The sequence below is a fragment of the Neoarius graeffei genome, chromosome 17, assembly GCF_027579695.1.
Source record: "Neoarius graeffei isolate fNeoGra1 chromosome 17, fNeoGra1.pri, whole genome shotgun sequence".
NCBI classification, from domain to species: Eukaryota; Metazoa; Chordata; class Actinopteri; order Siluriformes; family Ariidae; genus Neoarius; species Neoarius graeffei.
Window position 1 is genome coordinate 49,937,729 of NC_083585.1, and position 12,367 is coordinate 49,950,095.

The following is a 12,367-nucleotide window of genomic DNA, read 5'->3' on the forward strand; positions in this document are numbered from 1 at the left end:
GCTGTTCTGTACGGAGGAATGGGCTAAAATTCCTCCAAGCCGGTGTGCAGGACTGATCAACAGTTACCGGAAATGTTTAGTTGCAGTTATTGCTGCACAAGGGGGTCACACCAGATACTGAAAGCAAAGGTTCACATACTTTTGCCACTCACAGATATGTAATATTGGATCATTTTCCTCAATAAATAAACGAGCAAGTATAATATTTTTGTCTCATTTGTTTAACTGGGTTCTCTCTATCTACTTTTAGGACTTGTGTGAAAATCTGATGATGTTTTAGGTCATATTTATGCAGAAATATAGAAAATTCTAAAGTGTTCGCAAACTTTCAAGCACCACTGTATTTATAACTGTGATGCGTATCTCATTATTGGTCTCACCATCACAAGAAAATGTCGTGATTTATTGATGTGAAATACACGACACTACACAATTCGATGTTTTTGCTCATACACTCATCAGGAGCTCCACTTTTAGGCACTGACTATATATATATATATATATATATATATATATATATATATATATATATATATATATATATATATATACTAGTGCATCTCAAAAACTTAGAATATTGTGAAAAAGTTCAATATTTTCCATTAGTTATTTAAGAAAGTGAAAATGTTATATATTATAGACTCATTACACATAAACTAAAATGTTTCAAGCATTTTTCTATTTTAATTTTAATCAGTACGGCATACAGTACAAAAACATAAAAAAAAACATCTCAAAATATTAGAATATTTCATTTCGAGTTTGAGTAAAACAGTATGAACACAGTGTATCTCTCGGTCTAGTTCAGTACACACAACCACAATCATGGGGAAGACTGCTGACTTGACTGTTGTCCAGAAGATGGTCACTGATGCCCTCCACAAGGAGGGTAAGCCACAAAAGGTCATTGCTGAAAAGGGTGGCTGGAAAAGGTGCACAAGCAACAGGGATGGCCGCAGTCTTGAGAGGATTGTCAAGAAAAGTTGATTCAAGAACTTGGGAGAGCTTCACAAGGAGTGGACTGAGGCTGGTGTCAGTGTATCAAGACCCATCATGAACAGACATCTTCAAGAAAGGGGATACAACTTTCGCATTCCTAATATCAAGCTACTCCTGAGCCAGAGACAATGTCAGAAGTATCGTATCTGGGCTAAGGAGAGAAAGAAATGGACTGTTGCTCAGTGGTCCAAAGTCCTCTTTTCAGATGAAAGTACATTTTGCATTTAATTTGGAAATCATGGTTCTAGAGTCTGGAAGAAGAGTGGAGAGGCACACAATCCAAGGTGTTTGAAGCCCAGCGTGAAGTTTCCACAGTCTGTGATGATTTGGGGTGCCATGTCATCTGCTGGTGTTGGTCCACTGTATTTTATCAAATCCAAAGTCAACACAGCCATCTACCAGGAGATTTTAGAGCACTTCATGCTTCCATCTGCTGACGAGCTTTTTGGAGATGCTGATTTCCTTTTCCAGCAGGACTTAGCACCTACCCACAGTGCCAAAACTACTACCAAATGGTTTGCTGACCATGATATTACTGTGTTTGATTGGCCAGCCAACTTGCCTGACCTGAACCCCATAGAGAATCTATGGGGTATTGTCAAGAGGAAGATGAGAAACACCCGACCCAAAAATACAGATACACTGAAGGCCACTATCAAAGCAACCTGGGCTTCAATAACACCTCAGCAGTGCCACAGACTGATCACCCCCATGCCACACCGCATTGATACAGTAATTCATGGTAAAGGAGCCCCAACCAAGTATTGAGTGTATAAATGAATATACTTTTCAGAAGTTGGACATTTCTGTATTGTAAATCCTTTTTTGATTGATCTTAGGGAATATTCTAATAATTTGAGATACTGGATTTCTGATTTTCATGAGCTATAAGCCATAATCATCAAAATTAAAACAAAAAAGGCTTTAAATATTTCACTTTACATGTAATGAATACAGAATATATGAAAGTTTACCTTTTTGAATTAAATTATGGAAAAAAGGAACTTTTTCATGGTATTCTAATTTTTTGAGATGCACTAGTATATATGAGTGTTATCATACACTTTGTATCAGTTTGAATCTGTTTGGCAATTCTCCTCTGACCTTGCTCATCAAGAAAGTGTTCTTGCTGACAGAGCTGCAACTCACTGGATGTTTTTTTTTGCTTCCTGCACTATTTTGTGCTAAACTCTAGAAATGGTTAGATGCAAAAATCCCAGGAGATTAGCAGTTTCTGAAATAGTCAAACCAGCCTGTCTGGCACCAGCAATCATATCATGATTAGTGTCACTGAGATCTCGTTTTTTTTACTCCATTCTGATGTTTGATGTGAATCTCATCTCATTATCTGTAGCCGCTTTATCCTGTTCTACAGGGTCGCAGGCAAGCTGGAGCCTATCCCAGCTGACTACGGGCGAAAGGCGGGGTACACCCTGGACAAGTCGCCAGGTCATCACAGGGCTGACACATAGACACAGACAACCATTCACACTCACATTCACACCTACGGTCAATTTAGAGTCACCAGTTAACCTAACCTGCATGTCTTTGGACTGTGGGGGAAACCGGAGCACCCGGAGGAAACCCACGCGGACACGGGGAGAACATTCAAACTCCACACAGAAAGGCCCTCGCCGACCACGGGGCTCGAACCTGGACCTTCTTGCTGTGAGGCGACAGCGCTAACCACCACACCACTGTGCCGCCCGTTTGATGTGAATATGAACCAACATTTTTTACGTGTCTGTATTATTTTATGCACTGCACTGCTGTCACATGATTAGCTTACTGGATAATTGCATGACTGTGCAGCCATACAGGTGGACAGTAAATGTTACTTTTTCATTTTGGGCATGTTTTATCATTTTTCATATGTTAATTTCCCATATTGTTCTCAAGCTGTTGAATAAGTTTATTTGAATTCACAAATGAAATTACAGAGCATAACACTGTGCTAATATGTGATCACATTTTATTCTATCCACATTCACTGGATATGAACAATCGCATGGTCTGATTGGCTCCTCTACTACTAGGATATCAGCTCGTATACCATGAGTAGAGAAAAACAAAATGGTGGCTTTGTTATCAAGCATTTAAAAGAAACAGAAATAGCTAAAAAATATATAGTGTTTGGGGTTCCCCCACCCAATGTCTCCTGTTCCACACTCCAGCCCAGTCAGTGTCAGTAATGTACCTTAAAGTTGGTTTGCCAACTGCCAAAAAAACATGAAGAAGAGCAAAATGGCGGCGTGTGTTGCTAAACCAGCCGAGAACGAAATAAAAACTCTCCTCAAACAAAACCCCCAGAAATACAAAAAAGCAACAGAATATGGAATAAAAGTATTTGTTGGTAAGAATGTATCTTTTTTTATTTTTCAAGAATTATTACGAGAGCATTTTTCATAAATTGCTACTGTCATTTCATGGTTTGTTTACATTCTTGGTGGAAATGATTTTGTTGAATGTTTTGTATAAACTTTTTATTGATCATGTTTGCCAAAAATAAAAATGCTCTGTTTCTCAAAATCCAGTGAATCTGGATAGAATCAAGCAATTATTCCATTCAATCTTGTCATACATGGCTTATAGCCGACTCATCGCGATGCATCTCGTCAGCTATTGGCTCATGTATGACTCGATTTCATGGAATAACTGTTAAATATACATAATCACTTGGTGAAAAACATATGTTCTCATGTGAAATACGTGATCCTTCCTGTAATGGTGGCATTAGCTGGGTAGCTATCTCGGTGGACCAGCTTGACCGGAAGTCCTCCACGATCAGCACATCAGCTTCCGATAACTTGTTGATGCTAATTAAATAGACGCTTCTGTGTTTCTCTGCAGATGATGAAAGCTCTGAGATTTGCGACTGCTCCTATGTTCAAGTGCACAGGAACACGTGAGCCTACACTTCAGCACAGCCCATATTCCTTTTTGTTTATTTCCTCGAATATGTTTTGACACATTTTTAGCTGAATCATTGTTCACATTTATTCCGGCAGATTTGTAATGTCAGTTGGCTGGGGTCGAAGGATTGACGTTTACTTGGTGAGTATAAAAGCCCAAGGCAGCCCAGCCTTCCCGTTTCATATCAGCATAATTCCCCAGATGGCGCTCATAAAAAGACTGACTGCTGTGACCTGCTTCCCTCCACCACTCTCCTGTTTATCGCTGTGCGCTGAGCGCATTTCCATTTTTCATTTACTGAATCTCTTGCACCTTCACTGTGCACGTTCTCTTCATTTTGCTGTGTATGAGAATGCATTATTCAAAATACACTCCACAAATTAGAAACTGGATTAAAAAAAAAAACTACGCTTAGAGCATATGAGGGTAATATTGAAGAATATGTGCATCATATTTGTCCAGAAGTTGATTTTGTACAAAAGATCTTAAATGATTTCCAGGTAATAAGAATCTAATTTTCTTTTCATTGCTTCTTGATGATCGCTTAACTCCCTACCATAAAGTATTCAGACTGACACTCTGAATGACAGCATCACGTATGCCGGAAAAGATTCTCTTAATTCTCACTTTTGTATGTTCGTACTATTTAACAGTTATTCCATGAAGTAGGAGGGGAAGAAACCGACTGGAAAACATCCTCCTTGATCGAATGCAACATATGAGCTCTGAGAGTTATAGCTGAGAATTTGATATTTCAAAGTTGATGTCAGACAATTGTCTGGTTACAACAAGTTCCAACAACCTAGTGGAATAATAAAACTGTTTTAACTATTTTTTTTATTAAATTATCGTGAATATTTTCTGTAAAATGTGTTAGTAAATAATCCCACATGTTTTTTTTTTTTAAAAAGCAAATTAAAAATAAGCACTGAATGGGTAAGTTATTCCATGAAATCGAATAGTACATGAGCTGATAGCCAACAAGGCACATAGCACTGAGTTGGCTATAAGCCATGTACGATGAGATTGAGTGGAATAACTGTTTTATTCTATCGACATTTACTGGATTTTGAGAAACAGAGCATTTTTATTTTTTGCAAATTCGATAAATAAAAACTTTATACAAAACATCCGACAAAATCATTTCCACTGAGAATGTAAACAAACCGGTGAAATGACAGTCGCAATTTATGAAAAATGCAATAATAATAATAATAATAATAATAATAATTCTTGAAAAATAAAAAAAAGAGACGTTCTTCCCGTCAAATACTTTTATTTCATATTTTGTTGCGCACTTTTCTTTGTATTTTGGGGGGTTTTGTTTTCGAGTAGAGTTTTTATTTCTTCCTTGGTTAGTTCAGCAACATGCTCTACCATTTTGCTTTTCTCTACTCATGGTATATGAGGGGGCGGCATGGTGGTGTAGTGGTTAGCGCTGTCGCCTCACAGCAAGAAGGTCCGGGTTTGAGCCCCGTGGCCGGCGAGGGCCTTTCTGTGTGGAGTTTGCATGTTCTCCCCGTGTCCGCGTGGGTTTCCTCCGGGTGCTCCGGTTTCCCCCACAGTCCAAAGACATGCAGGTTAGATTAACTGGTGACTCTAAATTGACCGTAGGTGTGAGTGTGAATGGTTGTCTGTGTCTATGTGTCAGCCCTGTGATGACCTGGCGACTTGTCCAGGGTGTACCCCACCTTTCACCCGTAGTCAGCTGGGATAGGCTCCAGCTTGCCTGCGACCCTGTAGAACAGGATAAAGCGGCTACAGATAATGAGATGAGATGAGATGATATATGAGCTGATATCATAGTAGTAGAATAGCCAATCAGAGTGTGCGATTGCTCATATCCAGTGAATGTGGATAGAATAATAGCATAAATACAGGTTTCACTGAAGATGTTGAAGTTTTTTCCCCCTCAAAATTTATAATCCGTTATGTTTTTTAGGACATACCAGATGACACTCATCATGTTCATCAGCCACAACCCTCATGGCAAGAAGATCTGGTAATGTGTATACACACACACACACACACACACACACACTTAAATTACTATTCCACTATCCGAAAATGTCACTGATTATTCAGTATGATGTATGTTGACTTGTTTGATTTATAGACTCTCTGAAATGTGTGATTCATATTTAATTGTTGAACAGAAAAAGGGACACAAAGAGGACGTTTTATGTATAGCCCAGTGTCCTCCCTCTCTGATTGCTACTGGCAGCTATGATGGAGAAATTATTGTTTGGAATGTGGTGTCTGGACATATCCTGTGCCGCTTTCTTACACCTCTGCCTCCACATGCACACCATACTCAAGGTACTTTTGTCTCTTTTGTTTATCGTGAACAATTTTTTTTTAATCTCTTATATTATTGTTTATCTCTTATAATGTGTCATATGCGTGGCAGCTTGAGAAAACCCTTCACATGGCCTAAATTTGACAGGTCTTCCTGAACTGCATGTATATTAAGTTCTAGAATTTTAAAATATACTCACCGGCCACTTTATGTGGAACACCCATACATAAGCTTGCTGTTTTATGCCGTTATCTAATCAGCCGATCCCTTGACAGCAGCACGATGCATCAAATCATGCAGATACAAATCAAGCACTTCGGTTAATGTTCACAATGTTCAAACATCAGAATGGGAAAAATTGTGATCTCAGAGAGTGACTTTCACTGTGGCATGGGTGTTGGTTTGAGCCAGATGGACGAGTTTGAGTATTTCAGAAACTGCTGATCTCCTGGGGTTTCACACACAACAGTCTCTAGAGTTTACACAGAATGGTGCAAAAAACAAAAAACATTGAGCGAGCAACAGTTCTGTGGGTGGAAACAAACATCCTGTTGATAAGAGAGGTCAGAGGAAAATGGCCAGATTGGTTCGAGCTGCCAGGAAGGATATAGCAACTCATATAATCACACTTTACAACTCTGGTGAGCAGAAAAGCATCTCAGCATGCAACAGCAGAAGATCACATTAGGTTCCACTCCTGCCAGCCAAGAACAGGGATCTTAGAATCAAGAACAAGTTCCTATTAAAGTAGCCAGTGAGTGTATGGTTAACGCCAGCAAATGACCTCCATATTTACTGTATAACTCAACTTATGGAGAAAAATTATTGCAAAATGTTAAAGAATTATATCTTGATAGTAGGAAATGAGTTGATGATCACCATCATCAGTCTCTGTCTCATCACTTGAGCTAAAAGCCACTCTCAAAAGTTAAACACAAGCCGCGTAGTTATCTCTTCACTCGGCTGATCTCTGTAGATTGTGGATTAATTAATTCAGTTAGTTCAGTTCTGTTGAGTAAATTTCATCTGTACAGAGTGTGTAAGCAATCTCCACGGTTTTGATGTTGATATGATAGGGCTCAAAGAACTTGCAGGAAAAGTGCACAAAATTTTTGAGGTTTAAGACTTCTTCAGACATCGAGAAGCAGACTGACTGCATTCACTACTGCATTTGTTAAACAGTCTCTTTTTAACAGACAGGATCTTAAGATTAGAAAATGAAATATATATATATATATATATATATATATATATATATATATATATATATATATATATATATATATATGTGTGTGTGTGTGTGTGTGTGTTGTCTTTAAGGAGAGCTGAAGTACAGTGGTGCTTGAAAGTTTGTGAACCCTTTAGAATTTTCTATATTTCTGCATAAATATGACCTAAAACATCATCAGATTTTCACACAAGTCCTAAAAGTAGATAAAGAGAACCCAGTTAAACAAATGAGACAAAAATATTATACTTGGTCACTTATTTATTGAGGAAAATGATCCAATATTACATATCTGTGAGTGGCAAAAGTATGTGAACCTTTGCTTTCAGTACCTGGTGTGACCCCCTTGTGCAGCAATAACTGCAACTAAACATTTCTGGTAACTGTTGATCAGTGCTGCACACCAGCTTGGAGGAATTTTAGCCCATTCCTCCGTACAGAACAGCTTCAACTCTGGGATGTTGGTGGGTTTCCTCACATGAACTGCTCGCTTCAGGTCCTTTCACAACATTTCGATTGGATTAAGGTCAGGACTTTGACTTGGCCATTCCAAAACATTGGTTAAAGAAGAATAAAGTTTATGTTTTGGAATGGCCAAGTCAAAGTCCTGACCTTAATCCAATCAAAATCTTGTGGAAGGACCTGAAGCGAGCAGTTCATGTGAGGAAACCCACCAACATCCCAGAGTTGAAGCTGTTCTGTACGGAGGAATGGGCTAAAATTCCTCCAAGCCGGTGTGCAGGACTGATCAACAGTTACCGGAAATGTTTAGTTGCAGTTATTGCTGCACAAGGGGGTCACACCAGGTACTGAAAGCAAAGGTTCACATACTTTTGCCACTCACAGATATGTAATATTGGATCATTTTCCTCAATAAATAAATGACCAAGTATAATATTTTTGTCTCATTTGTTTAACTGGTTCTCTTTATCTACTTTTAGGACTTGTGTGAAAATCTGATGATGTTTTAGGTTATATTTATGCAGAAACATAGAAAATTCTAAAGGGCTCACAAACTTTCAAGCACCACTGTATCTTCCAAATGAATAAGAAAATAAAAAGCTTGATATGTGGGTGGCATGTTGGTGCAGTGGTTAGCACTGTCACCTCACAAGAAGAAGGTTCTGGGTTCAAACCATGATGGCACCTACTACTGTCTGGCAAGGCATGCTGCAATACAGATGTGAGTAGGGACTCTCGTGGCTACCAGAGGACAAGACCCCCCACTGTAACCTTGGCTGTATAGGCGAGAGGGCTATCGAAACAGAGATCGGCTAGTACTGGGACAGGAGACTGCCTGGGAAGACCAGATTCTGGCATGAGAGGGACTTGGAGAGTGTGAATCGTTGTTTGTCTCTGTGTTAGCCCTGTGATAGGTTGGCGACCTGCCCAGCGTATACCTCACCCGAAGTCAGCTGGGAGTGGCTCTAGCTTCCCTGAAGGATAAACAGTATAGATGATGGACAGATGGATGGAAATGTGTAAAGGCATCTACAAAGGCTGAATAATCTATTTGATTTATAATCATCTCACAATAAGAAATATTAGATATATTTGCCACTATTGAAGAAATTTTCACTCCATGAAATTTCTTTTATTGCAGTGTAAGAATGAAATCTCATTTCAAACACAATATGATGACAAGGGAACAAGCTGCATGAGTTTGACCAAGAATCAAGCAGGGACTCACACAGGGAAACATTGTGGAAACAGAAAGTAAACAGAAATGTATAATAGGTTGCTTGCTGTTCTTTTGCTCTGTCTCTCAGTCTCTGCTTTCCAGACAGGCTCCCTCTCACACAGAGTTGTTTTTAATGAACCTCTTTGTGTGGTTTATTTTGAAGTGGTTATGGCTGTGCTTTGCCTCCTCTCATGCATCGGTCCTTCACAGTGAGAACTCGCCTCCATAGGGGTTGAAAGTAATGCCTTTTTGGAATACACTTTAAAGTCATTTCGAGAAGTTTAATCAAGAGCTTTACTGTCACACAGACCCTGTTTACACCCTGTTGTTTCATACAGATTTTGTGTTTCAGGAATGATTGGGGGGCGGGCAGTCAACCAGAAAATATGGAAGCATATTTTCATTACAGGGATGCTATATGCAAAAATAAAAGAAACACAATCAGAAAAAATGCATGTTACAGATCTCATCTGATGTTACAGATGATTTTTGAAATCAGGTGAATTTGGATTCACCAGGGTGATGCTAGATTTACCAAGGTGAATTAGGATTTCGAGTTAGGTTTAGGGTTCGGGTTCGGTAATCAAGTGGTACGTTTAATTGTTTGCTCCAACTGATTCCTCTGTGGTGTAGCACTAAAGTGGTTGACTTCAAAACAGAAGGTCCTGAGTTTGGTTCCCACCAAGGGTTGTAAAAAATGGGGGGGAAAGCAAATTAAATTTGACGGAAAGGCAGGTGTAATTCTTGGGTTTCAGTCATGTGATTTTTTTCTTTGCGATTTCACTTCTAGTAAAACAGCTTGTGGTCTAGCAAACCAAAATGGCTGCCGTAGTGCAAACAACTAGCGATAACTTATCAGAGTATGCTCGTAATCTAGAAGCCACTGCTCGCTTTAAATATATTCAGAAGATTGCTATGTGCAATGGAATCGACCCCTACAGTCTGGGACAGAAGGATTTGTCATACAAGCTTGAAAACTACCCTTCAGTCGAGTTCCCTGACATCTCGAACTATCTGGTGTTGCAGACGTCCTTCTACACCGCAAAACAGATGAAAGCGTGGAAGAGTATGGAGGCTTACAACTTTTTTGTATGTGGCTGGGTAAAGGACCTCGGTATTAAGTCACTACCCAATGAATCCTGTATTGTTTTAGCCCGTGTAAGTATGTTTTGTTCAAGCTTTGGTTGACCACCAGCTAAAGTTTTGAATAACTAATGAGGTGGATGTGACATCATGTGAAACCAAAGAATTCTAGGTATAGAGAGGTATAAGAGGATAAAAGATATAAAGGGGTGGGGTGAGTGAGAAACGAGGGAGAAAGGTGAATAGAGAGTGGTTGTTGAAGTGTTCTCATTCTTTTATGAACACTCTAAAAATCCGAGGGCCCCCCCTTTTTTTTAATGAGTCCCCCAAAAAATCCCTTTTAAGAATGTCAACCTAATTCACCTTGGTAAATCTAGAATCACCTAGATGAATCCAGGTTCACCTGATTTTAAAAATCACCTGTACCATATACATATTTTAGCATCCTATTGCTGCATACAATCTCATCTCATCTCATCATCTCTAGCCACTTTATCCTTCTACAGGGTCGCAGGCAAGCTGGAGCCTATCCCAGCTGACTACGGGTGAAAGGCGGGGTACACCCTGGACAAGTCGCCAGGTCATCACAGGGCTGACACATAGACACAGACAACCATTCACACTCACATTCACACCTACGGTCAATTTAGAGTCACCAGTTAACCTAACCTGCATGTCTTTGGACTGTGGGGGAAACCGGAGCACCCGGAGGAAACCCACGCGGACACGGGGAGAACATGCAAACTCCGCACAGAAAGGCCCTCGCCAGCCACGGGGCTCGAACCCGGACCTTCTTGCTGTGAAGCGACAGTGCTAACCACTACACCACCGTGCCGCCCTGCATACAATCTATACATTAATTTCTACAATCAGATGTAAACTTACATTTGTAGGAGATAACTTGTGATCCTTTAAATTAAGATACTAAGAAATGTCAAAACTGAAATAATTAATATTCATGTCTTGTTTGGTTTTTTTTTTCCCTTTATATGTAGTTGTGAACAGAAGTGTTCTAAGTCTCGTCTTCTTAAAGACCCGGGCCTTAGATTCTGCCTTCAACTCAGCTGCATCTCTTGTGTCCTCTGGAGCTGAAGGTGAATTTCAGTGAATAGTTCTACAGTAGTTGCTTAATGACAAAGATCAACAAGGCCTCGGAGTTCATATTTTCACAACAGCCCACACAAACACTAGTTCTCCTGCAGAACATTAACTTGTTGAGTTGGTATTTTCTTCACAAAAAGACACTCAGAGTACTAAATATCCTTTGGGATACACCGATTGTATACTAGATGTCCAAATGTTTGTCGACACCTTACCATTACACTCTCATGTGCTTGTTGGACATCCCGTTACTCCCCCTTTGCTCTTCTAATAACCTCCACTCTTCTGATTTTAGAATGTGACTGTGGGGATTTGTCTATTCATCTCCAACAGCATTAATGAGGTCAGGGTTGAGATCAGGGCTCTGTCCAGGATACTTGAGTTCTTCCACTCCAACTTTGGCAAACCATTTCTTCATAGACCTTGCTTTGTGCACAGGGGCATTGTCATGCTGGAACAGGTTTGGGCTGCTAAGTTCCAGTGAAGGGAAATTGTAATGCTACAGCATACAAAGATGGCATATACAGTTGTGTCCACCCAATAGTCTGACAACAGAATTTTCCCTTAATTTGTTACCTGTCTGTAGATTTGAAACCTCTGCATTTTATAAATTTACTATTTGTGTGCATAACTTTCGTCATTTATTTTTCCCTTAGGTAAAATTTACAACATGTAATGGCTGCTGTAAGATTTCACCTCAAAGACACATTCAGCTCATGATTTATTGGACAGAACAGAAAAATTTTCTCAATATAAGTGTTTAAGTGCAGGCTTTTAGTACTTGAGTCTGACTCGTGCCCTAACTTTAAGGACTCGTGACATGACTTGGACTTGAGCACTGACTCGGACTTGGACTCGGACTTGCATTAACTGCATTCGGACTCGTAAATTGGAGATGAGGACTCGGATTTTTTCTTTATTTTTTGTAACATGCCATAATAATTTGGCATAAGATATTTATATCTACATTAATTTTTGTACTAATTTTGTGCAAGAGTGTCACACCTGCACACCTTGACACATGCATCAGATAGACTTTCAGGCGCGCTGCGGACAGCGCACG